The sequence below is a fragment of the Lutra lutra genome, chromosome 1 (assembly GCF_902655055.1).
Source record: "Lutra lutra chromosome 1, mLutLut1.2, whole genome shotgun sequence".
Taxonomy (NCBI): Eukaryota; Metazoa; Chordata; class Mammalia; order Carnivora; family Mustelidae; genus Lutra; species Lutra lutra.
This window is the reverse complement of record NC_062278.1, coordinates 222826321-222842444: the sequence shown is the minus strand read 5'-3', so window position 1 is coordinate 222842444 and position 16124 is coordinate 222826321. Positions and strand designations below refer to the sequence as shown.

Sequence of the window (16124 nt, the reverse complement as noted above, 5' to 3'; positions counted from 1 at the left end):
GAGGGCAAGGAAGGCCTCTTTCAGTTTCACTTGGGGATCTGTTCCTGAGGTGACAGAAGCCAATCCAGACGGGGCGTCTGGGTGCCAGTCAGGGCCGCCCGCAAGGAGCACACAGCATCCGAGGCAGCTGGCAGCCCACAGAGCCCATTCCGGGAGGCACGGAAACCCCGGGAACTGTGTGCCCTGAGGGCCGGCAGGTGAGCCAGCCCTTCCCCGTGGACGGCGGGGGCTCCCCTGCTGCGGGGCTCCAGGAGCAGGACCCGCAGGAGCAGGTACCTGACACGCAGAGACACGCCATGAGTGTCCGGGGAGGCACCGAGGCCAAACGCTTCCCCCACCATACAGCAGGGGCCACATGAATGCCCCTCCCTGACAGGCACCTCTCGGCTTCCCTCGGCCTCGTGCCCACCCAGCACGTGTGGACAGCACGGGGTGGGCACCCCTGCAGCTGCCCGAGGAGGGCCTACAGTGAATGGATGAACTTGGGTGGGACCATATGGCATCACTCCTCTCCCGCAGTCACCTGGTCTCGTGGGGGGGGCGGTCCTCAGGCAATCAGGGCCGACCCGAGGCACCCTGACACCAGAAGTCAAAAAGCCCCCAGGACTACGTCTCACAGGCCCCCCTCCATGTCCACCTGTGGCGGTGGTTTGGGACAGAGCTGGAGTTTGGTGAGGGGCGCCCAGCTGTCACACTCGTGACAGAGGATGGCACGTCCTCTGTCCCCCGGAGGCCAGAAGACGCCCGACAGCCGACCCGTGCCTGGATGAGGGGGCAGCAGGGGCCCAGGCTCAGGGCTCACCCCCAGGCCGCAGAACACAGGCATCTGAGCGGCCAGGACAGGCCCCGCCTCTTTTAAAAATGCTTTCTCGTTCTGGGGAAGGCACAGTCCACAAGCCATGCACGTCACACGTTTAGGTACACAACTCTGTAGTTTTTGGAACGTTCACAGAGTTGTGCAACCGTCGTCTCCGTCTAGCGTCACAACATTCCATCAGCACGAAAGCAGCCCCGTCCCCATCAGCCGTCACTCCCCCAGCCCCCGGCGAGCCCCCTCCCTGCCTGTGGAGGAGCCTGGTCTGGGCGTGTCACACATGTGGACTCACACGCCGTGGGGCCTTCTGTGTCTGGTTCCCTGCCTACTTGTCGAGTTCTGAGGTCTGTCCACATGATAGCACGTAAGCAAACGACCAGTCTATCTCTGCCTCCCCTGGGGGCCTGGCAGGCTGGGACGCGGCCCGAGCACCAGAAGCGCAGTCTTCACCCTCACCTGAGTCACCCGCCTAGCAGCAAGGGAAGCGGGGGCCTCGAGGGCCTGCTGCCACCAAGGGCAGGAAGATGAAGGAGTCTGCACAGCAGGAGTGGGGGAGGGCCGTTCCAAGAGACAGGGACTGGGGTCCACTCAGCGGGGAGGACTCGCGGCTGCGTGCAGGTTGGGCAGAAGAGGGCAGGACACAGCAGGGCCAGAGCAACCGGGTGACCCCACTTTCTGGCTCCTTGGGGCCCTGCTGGACCCAGCCCTCCCTGCCGATCCAGCACGCAGCCCCTGGCTGCAGGAGCGGTGGCTGACACACTCCAAGCCTGCGCGTGACACGTTCCACACGCGTGATGCACACTCTCTCGTGTGCACACGACATGCACGCACAAGGCACGCAGCACAGGAGAGCACAACACGGCGCACGCAGGCGAGAGCGGACAGACGCACACACGTGTTCACGTGCCATATGCCCCACACTCACGGGGATGCCCGCCCGAGTGGGTGCACACGTGCGCTTGCACACACATGTCCACACGTGGACACCCCGGGACCACCTCCCCACTCCACACTCAGCCCCGCAGTGTTCACACATTTAGGGGACGTCTGCCCCTGCCGCCCGCCACCAGCACCGGACCGCAAGCAGTCCCCACCCCCGCCCCGCCGCCGCCCTAAAGGCCTCTTATCCAGAGGAGGCCATCCTGGGAGGGAGACGGCCTCTGGGGACTGGACACAGTTGCCTCTTTATTCCCAGCCAAGCTCGCTCCGTCAGCGTTTCCGGCCTGGCCCTTGCTGGAGGGGCCTCTGACACTTTGCTAGAACTAAGCTGGGCCAGCCCGAGCTGGTCCTGCCCCAGTGGAGGCCCTGCCCGCAGGGTACAGGGAGCCGGCCTTGGTGTCCCCCCAGGCCCGGGCAGTGACTGAACCAAGGTCACGCAGCTGGAGGGCGCCGGCCCTGGGCTGTCCGCCTGCACACGGCACACGGCTCCACCCGGCCCCAGCTGCAAAGGCACTACCTCTTCCACAGGACAGGCTCTCCTGGAAATCTCGTCACCCCAGCCCTCGGCCACAACACAGATGTCCCCACAACACACACACACACACACACACACACACACACACACACAAGCAGGTGCTGGCTGGGGTAGGTGTGAACAGACGTCTGCTCAGATCCTCGGAGTTCAACAAACGACCCTCCTGCCCTCCAAAATCCCCAGCACGCCTCCCCCTCCCCCCCCCCGACGGTGGCCTGTCCCCTGCACTTGCGGGGCTCCTCAGGGGTCTGCCGGGTGCCTGGGGGCCTCTTCCCCACCGTGTGGGGCCCTGGGGCCACTCGCCTGCCCTGCCGTCCCTGGCCCGCCCACCCAGGGTCCAGATTTCATGGTCCCCGTTCCCTCTGAGGACTCCACAGGTGGATGTCCTGGGGGACTGGGGTCCAGAGCAGAAAGCTCTGAGCGGCCAATGCCCACCTCTGGGGCCCCCCCCTGGGGAAATGCAGGGGCTCCCCACGAGAAAAACCAGACAGCCGGGCCAAGGGGCCCAGGGTCTCAGCCTCAAAGACGGACACACTCAGCCGCCCTGCTCACAAGCGCCCCCCACAGCCAGGCGGGCGGCGCGGGGTGAAGCGCAGAGCCGGGTGGAGCCCTCCACCGCCCCCGGGAGAAGGGCCAGGCCTCCCATCCAACCGTGGCGCCCTCGGTCGGCCTCTGGGGTGTCCTGCTTCTGACAGGTGGCCATCTTTATTTCCTGGGGGGTCCGCGGCCCCCGGGGCCCCAGCCCCAACCTCCTCGCGGCTTTCCCAGGTGTCGACAGGGAAGACCCAGCAGGCCGGGCAGCAGCTCCAGCCGGTGCGACGCCAGCCCCCAGGCCACACCATGAAATCACACCCCCACACCGCCCGCGCTCTTCACCGTGGCCCGCTTCGGGCGCGACACCCTCCCAGGCGGCGCGCAAACACATGGCACCCACCGAGCCCGGCCAGGCGCTGGACAGGCGGGAAGGACATTCAGAGCAGGCGGCACTCACGTCCATTCCGGGAAGCAGAAGCCGGGGGGGGGGGGGGGGGGTGCCCCGACACACTTTTACAGACTTTTCTCCTTTCCTGACCACTAGTAACGTTCTGCACAGAGACTCCCGAGGCCTCCCAGGAGAGCCCGCCTGGCCGTCCACACCCCTGCTCCCTGACTCCAGACCCAGCACCTCGCACCCCAGGGATGGGGGCAGGGAGGCTGGCATCACCTCCCACCCACCCCCCAGGCTGCCCTCCGCATCTCTGCCCCCTCCCCAACCCCCGTCCTCGGGGCTCCCACGCAGGCACAAGGCTCTGCGGACTCGGCCCAGAGCCGGCCGCTCCCACGCCAAAGTCGCGAGACCTGAGGGTCTGCCGCTCCCGGAGCGTGGCAGGCGGCAGCCCGGGCCCCCGAGCCCGGAGAGGAGGAAAGGGCAGGAGTCGCCGCGGGCCTGGGGTCAGAAGCCGCCGGAAAGGAAGGGGCTGGGGCCCCGGAGGAAGAGGCCACCAGAAGGGAGGGGTGGGGGCCCCCGAGGAGTGCAGGCGCAAGGGGACCCGAAGGAGTCGGGCTCGGTGGCCGCTAGAAGGGAGGGGTGGGGGAGTCGCCATGACGACGCCCTCCACGGGGGGCACCGAACGCGGAGGGAGGGAAGCGGTGGGAGCGCGCCGCGCCGCGGGTCCGGATGCGGGCGGGGCGGCGGGGGTCCCCGAGGAGGGCGAACTCGGGGCTCCCGGCCGAGCGCGCGCCCCGGGCTCACGGCGGAGGGCGGGGTCGGAGGGGGGGGTCGCACAGGAGGGCGGGGCCAGGGCTCGCGGCGGAGGGCGGGGTCGGGGGTCGCCGGGGAAGGCGGGGACACGCCGCCGCGCTCCCTCCGCCCGCGGCCCCGGAACCCTGGCACCCCCGGCCCGGGGCGCGGGCGGCCGCGGCTGGCCGGGGCCCGAGCGGGTGGGGGAGCGCGGCTCGGGCCGGGCGGGAGCGGCGGAGTCGCAGCGAGCGTCGGACCGACGCGCCTCACCTCCGACCTGGGTCCGGCCGGGCGCGGAGCCCGCGGCGCCTCGGTCTCTCCGAGCTTCGCCTCAGCGGCGCTCACTTCCGGGTTTCGGGCGCCATCTTGGGGGCCCCGCTCACTTCCGGTCATGCCGCGGGGCGGGGACTCTGGTGGGCGGGGAGGGGGCGGGGTCCCTGGGCTGCCGGAGGCCCTGACGCCTCCCTGAGGGGACCACGGGTTCGCGTCCCACCCCGCCCGCTTCTGTTGGGACCCTGGCACGTCGCTTCCTTGCGGGCCTCAGTTTCCTCCTTTGCAAACGTGGAGATCGAGTTGAATCTGCGCCGCCTCCGGGCCCACCCCACCCTGCACTCTCGCGCCGGAACTTTAAGCCGCTGGGTTTCTCCCGTAACCCAGATCTTAGCTCTGAAGTCCCCACCTCAGATACTCCCCGAAACCCTCCGAGACGGCCCCGGCCCGCCGTGCTCTCTCCCTCCCCACCAGTAGTTGTCTGCTTATTGATCTGTCTCCACCCCAGTAGGAGTTCTGGGACCTCGGGGACCCCCTAGCAGGGAACCCAGCACATGGGTGGGGGGCGGGGCAGGCGTCTGGTGAGTCCCGGGAGAGAGAGCAGGGTCCAACCCAGATAGATGCACCGCGCCTGGGCGTCTATCTGGGTTGCTCCAGGTTAGGGCCTCCTGGGGCCTGATGCAAATGAGGCGGGGATTCTCAGCGGTGCCAGGAAGCGGGTGGGACTGGGCTTTGGCAGGACCGTGGAGTTCCTGTGACTTGAGCCCATTGGATCACCGTGGGGGGGGCCAGGCCGGTTCAGGCAGATCCAGTCTGGGAGCCACCAGCCCTTCCCTAGCTGGGTGTTGACTCGTGAAAGCCCTGGGACCATTGCCCCACCTCGCCACCAGCCAGCGGCCTCCTGTGCCCATTCCAGCCCCCTGAAATGACAGGTGACCTCTCCACGTGCTTGTTGGTTCGGCAAACTCTGAGTCTGGCCTTGGGCTGGACAAAGCTGGGGTCCCAGAGGGCCTGGTTCTCAGGCCTGTCCTCAGGAAGCTCCCAGTCCAGGAGAGACAGAGCCAGGACCAGATGCCCCCATCTGCAAGATCAGGCCTGGGGCCAAGGGAGGGGTAAAATCTTTGCCTCGCAGATTATGGGGTGGGGGGTTGAACCTGGGGCTTTGAAGTTCAAGTAGGAGTTTGCCCATAGACAAGCATAGGAAGGGTGGTCTGGGCAAATAAAAGCGGTTCACAGACCTGTAAGGGTGTGTAAAGGAGATGAGTATGTTTAAAACCTGTTTGCCCCACAGAACCCAGGCCAGAGACTCCCGGTATCCAAACCCGCAAGCAGAAGGAAGTAGATGGGGAAACCGAGACCCAGAGAGGAGAAATGGTTTATTCAGAACGAGCTTTGCATTGGTATGTGTAGTTTTCACCAGTTTGGGTTGTAGCCTTGACTTTGAAACCATTTTTCATAGCTAGTGAAAATAAGCCATACTGAGCGACAGACAGTTAAGGGTCAAAAGCAAGAATAAGCTGACACGGGGCGTAGATGGCTTCCGGGGGCATCTTCCCATTTCCCCCCACACAGGACCAGCCACATAATTTTCGGCTCCCAGTGAGAAATGAAGACGGAGAGCCCCTCATCCAAAAAGTATTAAGAATGTCAATACGGCGACAGCGGAGCCCCTGGGTGCGAGGCCTGGGTGAGGCCCAGAGTCACACACCCAGGAGGCCAGCCCTGTCCCCAGCGTGACCTTCCCAGGCAGGGAGTGCTGTTACCTGTTTTTGGCCGGTGGGTGAACGGCGACGAGGGGCTGTCCGGTAGCTGGCACGGGGTCGCAGGGTGAGCCGTGGGGAGGCATGGGCTCGGCCTTTGCCACGTCCACCTCAAGAAACCACGCGGTCCCTCTGGGTAATTTTGCCTGGAATGGGGGCAGTCTGCCCAGGCCGGGGTGGGTCCAGCCGTCTCAGCAGACGCAATCTGCCAAGTCTGGGGATGTCTAGGGAATTAGTCAGATTTGGGGATTTCCAGGGAATTGCAAGAGGCAGCCTGGGAGAGCCGAAGGGACTCAGCAGCAGAGGTGGAGGCCCGGACTCGGGGGCAGTGTGGCTCCTGCGCTGTGTGACCCCCCAGAAAGTTATTTAACCTCTCTGTGCCTCCCTTTCCCCACCTGTAAAATGGGGATGGGTGTAATGAGCGTAGCTGCCTTCTAGGTTACTGAGTTGCAAACTATCAGCGCCTAGTATCTGGCCATTACGAGTATTTCCAGATGAACTTCTGGATCTTTCCTCAGAAAAGGCCACAGAGTCACCTAAGTGAGTGTTGAAGGAGTCGATAATTACGAGGAAGCCTGGGGCTGGAGGTCCGGGGTGGAGGGACTTTTTATAAGGCTCTGAACAGTGGGGATGGGGGCCCTGGAGAGCCCCTGCTCTCTGGCTCAGGCTGCAGAAGGACTCCCTCTGAGGGCAGGGACATGCCCAGCGGGTCAGATGTGCCCCACGTCCCCACCCCCCAGGATGGGTACCAGGCTCACGGAAGGCCGAAGGTCTGTCTGGCTGGGGGTCAGAGAGCCTCCCCCAAGCCCTCCCTCTGTCCTGGTCCCACGCAGAAACCCCCGCCCCAAACCTCCCCCAGGCATCTTGACGTCTGGAGGAAGTAGGACCACGAGGTAAAGGGCAGGACACCCAGTTAAAACTGAATTCGAGGTACGCGAAGAATCATATTTTAGTGTTTAAGTACGTCCCGGGCAGCAGCTGGGATACATTTACACTGAAGAAGTTGTATCTGTTTATTTAAAATCCATATCTAGGGGCGCCTGGGGGGCTCAGTGGGTTAAGCCTCTGCCTTCAGCTCAGGTCATGATATCGGGGTCCTGGGATTGAGCCCAGCATTGGGCTCTCTGCTCAGCGGGGACCCTGCTTCCTCCTCTCTCTCTGCCTGCCTCACTGCCTACTTGTGATCTCTGTCTGTCAAATAAATAAAATAAAATCTTACAAAAAAAAAAAAAAAACCACTCTGTAAAATCCATATTTAACTGGGAGTCCCGTGTTTTTCTTGGTGAGATCAGGCAACCTAGTGTGGGGAGACCACAGGCAGAAATGGGATCCCAGAGCCAGGCCGGGGCCTGTCTCTGAACCCCAGCACTGTCAGCCGTCAAAGAGCAGGGCCCTAAGAAGGAGTACAGAGAACACCGAGCGCACTCAGAGGGCAGAGAACTCCAGACCCCCCCGGGGAGTCAGGTTCCCTGGGAGCCTCCCTGTGGGTCGAGGAGGGGAGAGTCTTGGGCTCCCCCCTCAGGTTCCCCATCTGGGGAAGGACTGAGGAGAACCCTAACCTCAGTTTCCCTCCTGGGAAGGCCTCCAGGGCTTGGTCCATCCTGCCGTCCAGGAGACAGAGGTGGGAGGAGGGCTCAGCAGGGAGGAGGAGCCTGGCCCCCTGCCGGTTCCCACAGAGACCCTCAGACCTGGGCAGGGGTGGTGGGGCAGGTGGGCCAGGCCCCAGTGAGGCCCTGCGACTGGGTGGGAATGAAGCTGCTTCCTGTTTCTCCATATTCTGGAAAGCCCCAGTGTTCCCCAGCGGTGGGAGTGCCTCCCTGCCCGCCTCCCGGCTCAGGATCCCTCACCGCTTCTCCTTTCTGTGCCCACTTCCCCTGGCCGCCCCCCGCCCAGCCCTGCGGCTCTGCTCCTGCCTCCCCTCTCCCCATCCCTCCTCCCATGCCCCTCTTCTTTCTCCCTCTCCAGCCCTTTCCATGGAGCAGAAGGGGAAACTGAGGGAGGGGCAGGAGCCATGTTTGTACCCTCCTGCTCCATCCCTGTCTCTGTCCCCATGTCCTTCCATCTCTCCTACCCACTATCTCTGCCTCCTGCTAGCCCAGCCGCCTTCCCCAGCTGAGCCCACCCTGTCCAGCCACCTCCCTCTCACCAGGCGCACCGGCCACCTGCCCCACGTGTCCTCAGGCAGCTCTGGCTGGCTGGCTCCAGGGTCCCCTGGCTCCCTTGTCTCCTTACTGCCCCAGCCCGAGCCCAGAATAGGCTCTCGCCCGCCCAACCAGGGCTGCCTCAAGCCAGAACACTTCCGGGAACAGCAAACCCGTCCAGTGGGTTTGAGATCTGCCCCAGACAGGATTTCCCACCTCTGCACTGGGGCTGGGACACCCTGGCTGCTGGGCTTCACGGTGATCTCTGAGCAAACACCCCCGGCCCCCTGAGGTTGTCGGGTTGTGGCACAGGCAGGAAAGACAAGGAGGATCCGCTGTCCACCCCCGGGGGGATGGGCAGTCAGGGAGATGGCCCAGCACGCTCAGGGTCCAGAGCAGCGAGGGCCATGAGAGTGGGACGGGGTGGGGCGTAGTGGGCCGATGGGGAGCCTGCAAAGCTAGGGCAAGGCCTTCATCCCAGGGGCACTGGGAAGCCCCTGAAGGTTATGGAGCAGCTCATCCAGGGCGGCCCGGGGTTCGCTTGCTGGGCCTCATCTCCAGCTCTGAGGACACTGAGCTGCTGCCCCAAAGCAAAAGGAGCCAGACTTTGAATTCCTTTCTGTCGAGGGCCTGTGATGAGCCAGGGTTGAGCCGGAGAAGAGTTGGGGTAGGGGGTGGGTGAGGGCCCTCAAATGCCCCTCCCCCAGGACTCACCTACAGCCCCAAGTCACAGGGGACTTGGCTTGGCATTCTCCGGGGAGTCAAGAGGGCTCGGGGAGCACCAGCAGAGATGCAGCGGGGGCTGGGCAGGGGAGGGGCTGCAGGTGCTACTGGGAGGGAAGTATTGGGGGGCTACAGGCAGGCAGGGGGTCGGTGGCGGATGGGGGGGTGTGACGGCCAGGGGGACCGTGGCACTTCTGGGAAGCAGAAAGCGGGACAGGCCCCCTGAGGCTCCCAGGCCACGGCAGAGATACCAGGACACCCTGCCCGGTGAGGGTCTGAGCCGCTAGATGAAACCCCCACCCTTGCCCCCACCCTGGCCGTCATGTCATCCCTGCCGAGCAGCTGGTCCTGGGCCCTGATGTCCCCTGCGCTGGGACTTCCAGAACCTTCACCTTGGATCTGCCCTGCCCTAAAGGGAAACTCCAGGGCTGGGCTGACTCACATGCAGGTCCAACAGGCACCACAGGGGCCAGGCTCCTGAGGGACAAGGCATGTCAGGGGCATTTGGAGAACTTCGTGGGACCCCAGCACCCGCCATCTCCAGCAGGCTTAGGATGGAGCCAGAATCCCCAGCCTTAAGTCAGACGCGCCCTCCGAGTCTGCAGGGCAATCTGGGTTTAACAGGTGAGAATGTGCCGGCTTCAGGGGCGGCACCTGGGCTCGTCTGGGCTCTTCCGCTTCTGCGGGTCATCTTGCGTCCCGGCGGGCTGGGGGAGTTCTAGCTGTAGGACCCCAGAGTTCAGACTGCCCCGGTTCAAATCTTGGTTCTGCTGCCCAGTGGCTGTGTGACCCCAGGTAAGTTATTGAACTTCTCTGTGCCTCAGTTTCCCCATCTACGAAATGGGGATAATCATAGTACACCCCGCCGAGGGAGAGTTTTTGTGAGAATTTGGGGAGAGACCCTTCAGCAGGGCATGGGGTATGGTGAGCACTTTATAGCAACAACATTTAAAGAAAGCAAAACACTTCATGGAGGCACGGTTCCCAAGAGCCAAGAAGGGCAAACAGGTAAAGGGACACACACGCTGTCCCCCACATGTGGGAATGTCCCCCGGCCGCGAGCAGGAGCAAGGCGTCCCCATGCACTGCCCCAGGGACGGACCCAGAGCCCATGATGCGCAGGGAGGGGACCAGACACAGGAGACCACACGGGGTGTGAGTCCATGCGTGTGACATGTCCCGACCAGGCTTCTCCACGGACAGGAAGGGGGCTCGTGGGGGCCGGGGGCTGGGGAGGAGGGGGTGACTGCGATGGGGACTTGATGTTTCAGGAATGACAAAATATTCTGAAACCAGGGAGGTAGTGGCGTGGGGCTCTGTGCATGCCCTCAGTGTGGCTGAACGGTGTGGCTTAAAATGCTGGATTTTAGGGCACCTGGGGGACTCAGTCATTAAGCATCTGCCTTCAGCTCAGGTCATGATTCTGGGGTCTTGGGATCGAGCCCCACATTGGGCTTCCTGCTCAGCGGGAAGCCTGCTTCTCCCTCTGGCTTTCCCCCACTTGTGTTCCCTCTCTCACTGTGTCTCTGTCTGTTAAATAAATGGATAAAATCTTTTTAATATATATATATATATATATATATGTACACATCTTAAAATGCCAGATTTTATGTGAATTTCACCAAAAGAAAAAGAAGACGACAATTGAGAGACGCCCGGCCGGCTCAGTCCACAGGGCGTGTGACTTTTGATCTCAGGGTCATGAGTCCCAGCCCCTCTTGGGTGTAGAGTTTACTTAAAGAACAACAACCACCTCTTGAAAACAGAAAGACCATCGCCACCGACAGTGGGATGACAGATGTCACAGCAGAGGCGGCCTGTACCCTGGAGTCACGGATCCGCTGGTGGGTCCGGTCGGGACTCTGGCTCAGACGGGCAAGCCCCATGCTCACACAGTTCCGTGGCCACTGACGCGTCGCCTGTGTGGACAGCAGGGGCCCCTGAGAGGACCAGATGAGAAGGGCCCCTCACCTCTGCGGTCTTCCTCCAAAACCCATGTCCCCGGTCTCACCCAGAGAATCACACTGCACAAACCCCAATCACGGGAAGATTTATGAAATTCCCAACGTCAACACCGTCCAGTCCTCAAAATCAAGGGGAATCTGGTAAACTGTCACTTCCCAGAGGGGCCTAAGGAGACACGACAGCTGAGCACCTTGTGGGATCCCAGTGGGGTCCTGGGGCAGAAAAGGAACACTGGGGAGAACTACAGAAATCTTAAATCGAGATCAGTTGCTAGCGTATGGATGACAAGTGTCCCACACTAAGGGGAGAGGTTCTCAGCGTGGGGAAGGGTGCCGGGTACGCAGGAGCCCCCCACAGTACCTTGTCCGCTTGCCCATAGATCTAAAACTAGGCTGATAAATACATAAAGCACGGGCCTGGCGCCTGCCCCTCCCCCTGCTGTCGCCCCTGCCCCGGGCGCTCTGCCCCAGGTGTCCGCACATCCAGGTCTAAAACCCCCGGCAGGAGTCTTCTCTCCCAGCTCTCTGTTAGAATCTTTTGGTTGCAAGTGACAGAAACTGCAACTGAAACGGCTTTTTGTGTGTGTGCGTGTGTGGATGGGAATTTTTTTGCTCATGGGACTGAAAGGTCCAGGGATAGCTCTAACTCAGGGTTCTCCCCGTTGGCACGGCTGACATTTGGGGCCAAATGGTTCTTTGCATCGAGCAACTGTCCTCAGTGCTGGGGTGGGGGGAGCTGGGCAGTGTTCCTGGCCCACACTCCCTCCATGCCATGAACCCCCCTACCATGTGACAAGCACAGGTGTCCCCTAGGGGGGCAGAGTCACCCCCCCCATGAAACCCATTGATCCAACTGCTTTCAGGCTTGGCTAGATCCAGCCTTCAAAGAATGTCACCAAGATCCCTCTGTCTAGCACCGCTCAGTCCTTCTCGTGGGCCACTGGAGAGCAGCCCGAAGCCTGAGCAAGACTGCGTAGCTGCCTGGAGAGGTCTGCAGGCCAAGTCTAGCCTGTCACCCTTCCTTGTAAGCGCTGCATGACATTGGAACAGACTTTCATGTGGTTCTTTTTGTAAGATTTTATTTGACAGAGAGAGCACAAGCACAAGCAGGGTGAGAGCGGCAGAGGGAGAGGGAGAAGCAGGCTCCCCGCTGAGCAGAGACCCCCCCCCCAATGCGGGGCTCGATCCCAGGACCCTGAGATCATGACCTGAGCCGAAGGCAGAGGCTTAACCCACGGAGCCCCTCAGGCGCCCCAAAACCCTATTTCCAAACATTCACAGACTCTGGGAATTTGGGCGGGAATATCTCTTTCAGGGACCACCTTTCAACCCAAAAAACCTTAAACATAAAAATATGAAGGGCCGTAGCAGGACATTTTCTCCCGAATCCTTCAGGAGGTACATTCTGTCTGGGAAAGCCAGAGGGACCCCGCTTGCAGGGAAGCTGTGTGACTCCAGGAATCCCTGCTCTGTCCGTGACAAGTGTGTGACAAGGTCCAACAAGTGGGGGCAGGGAACATGGCAATGACCCAGAATACCCCTGCCCTGAGGGGTCCCGAGTGGTCCGGAGCATTCCATTCCCACCCAGAGACACACACTCTCTCCACCCTCCCCAACGCACAGACACAGGTGCGCCCTTCCCCCTCGAACCCCCCCCCCCCCCCCCCCCCAGGCAGGGAGACTCGGCTGTGATCCCTGCCTGCCCCCTGGCGGCCGCAGAGGACCCCACACACCCTACCCCTCCCAGCCACATCCCAACCTGGAACCCTGGCTGCATTCCCAGTGGGGACCAACCTCCCTTTGGAAGGACTCCGTGGGCTCCCGGGGCCCCTTCTCTGTGGGCATGGGGCTGAGCGGGGTCCATGCAGGGGGCACGGGCCTGGGGTCAAGAACCCCACATGGAAGAGACACACTGAGCAGAAGGAAATCCGGGATGGAGCGGCCAGCCAGGAGACTGGTCAGAAAGGCCATCGGCTTCCTCTGTCCTTGGTTTGGGGAGGGGGTAAAGGGAGTCTTGGCGTCAGAGCTGGGGGCCGTGAGAGGGTCGGGGGGGCGGGTAAGGGGTTCAGCTGGGCACAAGTGTCTATGTGTATGGGGGTCATGGGGCGGGCAGGAGAAAAGAGAGGTGTGGGGGACAGAGTGTGGGGAGGAGATGAGGGCAGAGGCCAGGCCTAAGCCCTGGAGGGGCTGGTGGGCCCCCACCTGTTACTTGAGGCTACCCTTTATAACCTCGAGCCCTTGCCAGTAAGCCGGGGCCGCTGTCTGTACCCTGGAGCCCCCCATTGATAATCTGAGACTGGCTACCTATAATGGGGTCCCCCACCTGTAACTGAGGGCCTGTGCCTGCAACCTAGGGCTCCCACCTACAAGCTGAGGTCCCCTGTAACCTGGGGCCCTTTATCTGTGACACAGGGGCTGCAACCTGGACCCCTCTATAACCGGGGCCCCCCACAACCTAGAGCTTGCATGTATAACCTGCGGTCCCCCACTATAAATGCCCCCCCAACCCCCCATCCCCTGCAGTCCCAGCCCCACCATGGCCTGGGTAGGTGCCTTCCTCTCCACAAGCCTCAGTTCACCGTGAGAGAACATTCCAAGACTCCAAAAGCAACCCCGTCCCCATCAGCTGTCACTCCCCAGCCCCTCCCCCAGCCCCGCCCTGTGAGCCCCCCAGTCCATGGAGGAGCCTGTTCCTCGCGGCCGAGGGACACTCCTGCGCGTGGGGACCCACTGTGTGTATCTGTTCACCTGTGCGTGGGCATTTGTCTTTCCCCACTTCTGGCTCTTGTGAATCGTGCTGTTGGGAAGGCGCAGTGCGGGACTCTCTGTGTGGACTGCGGGTTCATGCCCGGGACTGGCCGGGCCACATGGAAACACTGTATTTAACCTTTTGGCTTTTTTTCCAAAGTGGCCACACCATTTGTACCAGATTTCCAGTTTCTCCGTGTCCTCGTCCACACTGACTACTGTCCGTCGTTTTTGTCACAGCCATGCCAGTGGGTGTGAAGTGGTTCATCGTAATGACGTATTTCCTTTCATCCGCCATGTCCAAGACTGTCATTTCATTGTGCAATAAACGTAAATTATTAACAAGATACTGTATACCTTTATACCTTTTCACGCAAAGCCTTGGAAATTGTGTGTGGTCACACAGAACATCTCAGTTTGGAAAACCATGTTACGAGAGCTTAATGGACACATGTGGCCAGCAATTCGGTCACGGACGGCACAGCTCTCAGTGCCAAGGACACAAGAGTGACCAAAACAGATCCAGCCCTGGTCCCAGGGAGCTCCCAGTCTAGTGTCCGAGATGGAAGAAAAATGGATAAAGAAGTACATGAGACGATTTCTCGTGGTGACAAGTTTGGAAAAGGAAATCAGACTGATGGCGGCTGATCTCTAGGGAACAACCCAGGGGGCTTCTGAGCCGGCGCAGTGCCTTCAATGACTCTTTCTACAATGGTCATCAAACATGTCCTGAGCCCCTTCCTCGGTGTCTGTCCGTCAGGAGAGGAGAGTAGGTTCTGTGAAGGAATAGGACGCCTGTAGACACCGAGATGTCAAGAATCTGGCGTGTAAACCTGCAGCCAGCGCAACCGAAGATACCAAAGGGATTTCAGTCAGGCAAAAGCCCCTCCTGTTCTGTTTCATGGGTGAGACGGTCTAGAAACGATGATACCTCTTCTGAAATGTTTGGTGAAAATTTGCCACTGAAAGGTCTAGGCCTTCATCGTCTTTGTCGAAAAATTTTCTCTCTGTTACGGAGCTGTGCTGATTATGTTTCCCCGCAGGTGAGTTTTCATTTTGGTGTCTTTCGAAGCTGGGTGCCATTTACGGCCCTAGAGTGGAATCTATGGGCGTAGACTGTTTCTAGCATGTGATCCTTTTTAATAGCTCTGGGGTCTGTAGTGACCGCCTTTCTTTCATTCCTGGCGTTGGTCATCTTTCTTTCTCCGTCAACCTGCTTAGAGTTTTGTCCTTTTTTCAAGATCACTTCAAAGAACATCTTTGGGTTTCACGGATTTTCCTGGTTCTTTTCCTATTTTACTCTTGGCTTTTGCTCCCATCCTCAGATCTCCTTCTCAACAGGAGTTTGGGGGCTGCGGGTCCGCTGGAGTGGCCTTCCCGCCCTTGCGAGCTACACCAATCGCCCCCCCCCCCCGGGTCATTTGGGAATGCGATGGAACTCCTGGGGGCACACTCAAGGCCTCACACGCTGCTGGGGAGCTCACAGGTCTTGGGCTCAGAACCCTGCCTGGAGCTGACGGTGTCCGCTCCCAAAGCGCCCACTTTGGGGCCGCAGCCAACCAGAAGCTTCTCCCAGGACCAGCAGTTTGCTGCGGTGAAATAATGGCCCTGACGGTCGCGGGCTCCAGAGCAGAAAGAGAGGAACCGAGGGCAAATCTCATGCACCCCGCGGACCCGAGCCTGAGCGCCTGAGGGCGCCGGGACAGCTGCCCTGCGGGCTCTGGCGCCGGAGCCTCCGCCGAGGCCTGTGGCTTGCAACCGGCCACTCTGCGCCACTTCTTTCTTTATCTCTGAGGTCATCTCCGTGCCCAGCGCGCGGGCCGATCGGGCTCCGACCCGACATCCAGACTAGGGCTCCACGGCCTGGCCGGCGCCCCTGGCTTGCGGCTCTTTCCTGACCCTTGACCTGGCCTAGAAGGGACGCCTGGGCTCAGCGGCCCCAACAGGCGCCCCCGGGGTCCCCGAGCCAAGGCCCCCGGCCCTCGAGAGCTCTGCCCGCCCCGCAGCCGTTCCCCGGTGGCCGTTGTCACTCACAACCTCCGACCCCAACCCCGAGCCTCTCGGAGGTCAACACCGCGGGCTCGTCTCCCCGCGCCCGCTTCCCGCCAACCCCTTCCTCCCGCCCCGTGACGGGCGCCTCCGCGGGCCAATGAGCCGAGCTGGAGCCACCCCTGGGGCGGGGCCCAGAGTGAACCAATGCCCCGCTTGGGCGCCCGCCGGGGTCCAAACGGCCCAATCGGCATTGGCGGCGGGGCGGGCTGCGAGGGCGGGGCCTTCCAGGTCAGCCAACGGGCGGGCACGTCGGCGGCGGGGGGGGCGGGTCCCGCGGCGGGCGTGCGGCGGCGCGGCGGCGCAGGGCGGGGGCGGGAGGTAAACAAGATGGCGGCGGCGTGTCGGGTGCGGAAGGGGGAGGCGGCCCGGGGTGTCCGCGACTGAGGCGGGGCGGGAGGCAGCGGCGGCGGGCGCCGGCCGGCTCCGCGCCGCCTTGCATGGGCTGGGCCTCCGCGCCG

General features: G+C 62.0%; 1 protein-coding gene across 1 annotated transcript in view; it reads right to left on the bottom strand.

Annotated features, from left to right (window-relative positions):
• Positions 1-4419, bottom strand: part of SBNO2 (strawberry notch homolog 2) — a 46955-nt gene extending 42536 nt beyond the window's left edge. The window contains 1 exon segment of the mRNA XM_047709789.1: positions 4279-4419. The gene's annotated coding sequence lies outside the window, so the exon portion shown is untranslated.
• Positions 4420-16124: the final 11705 nt, after the last annotated feature.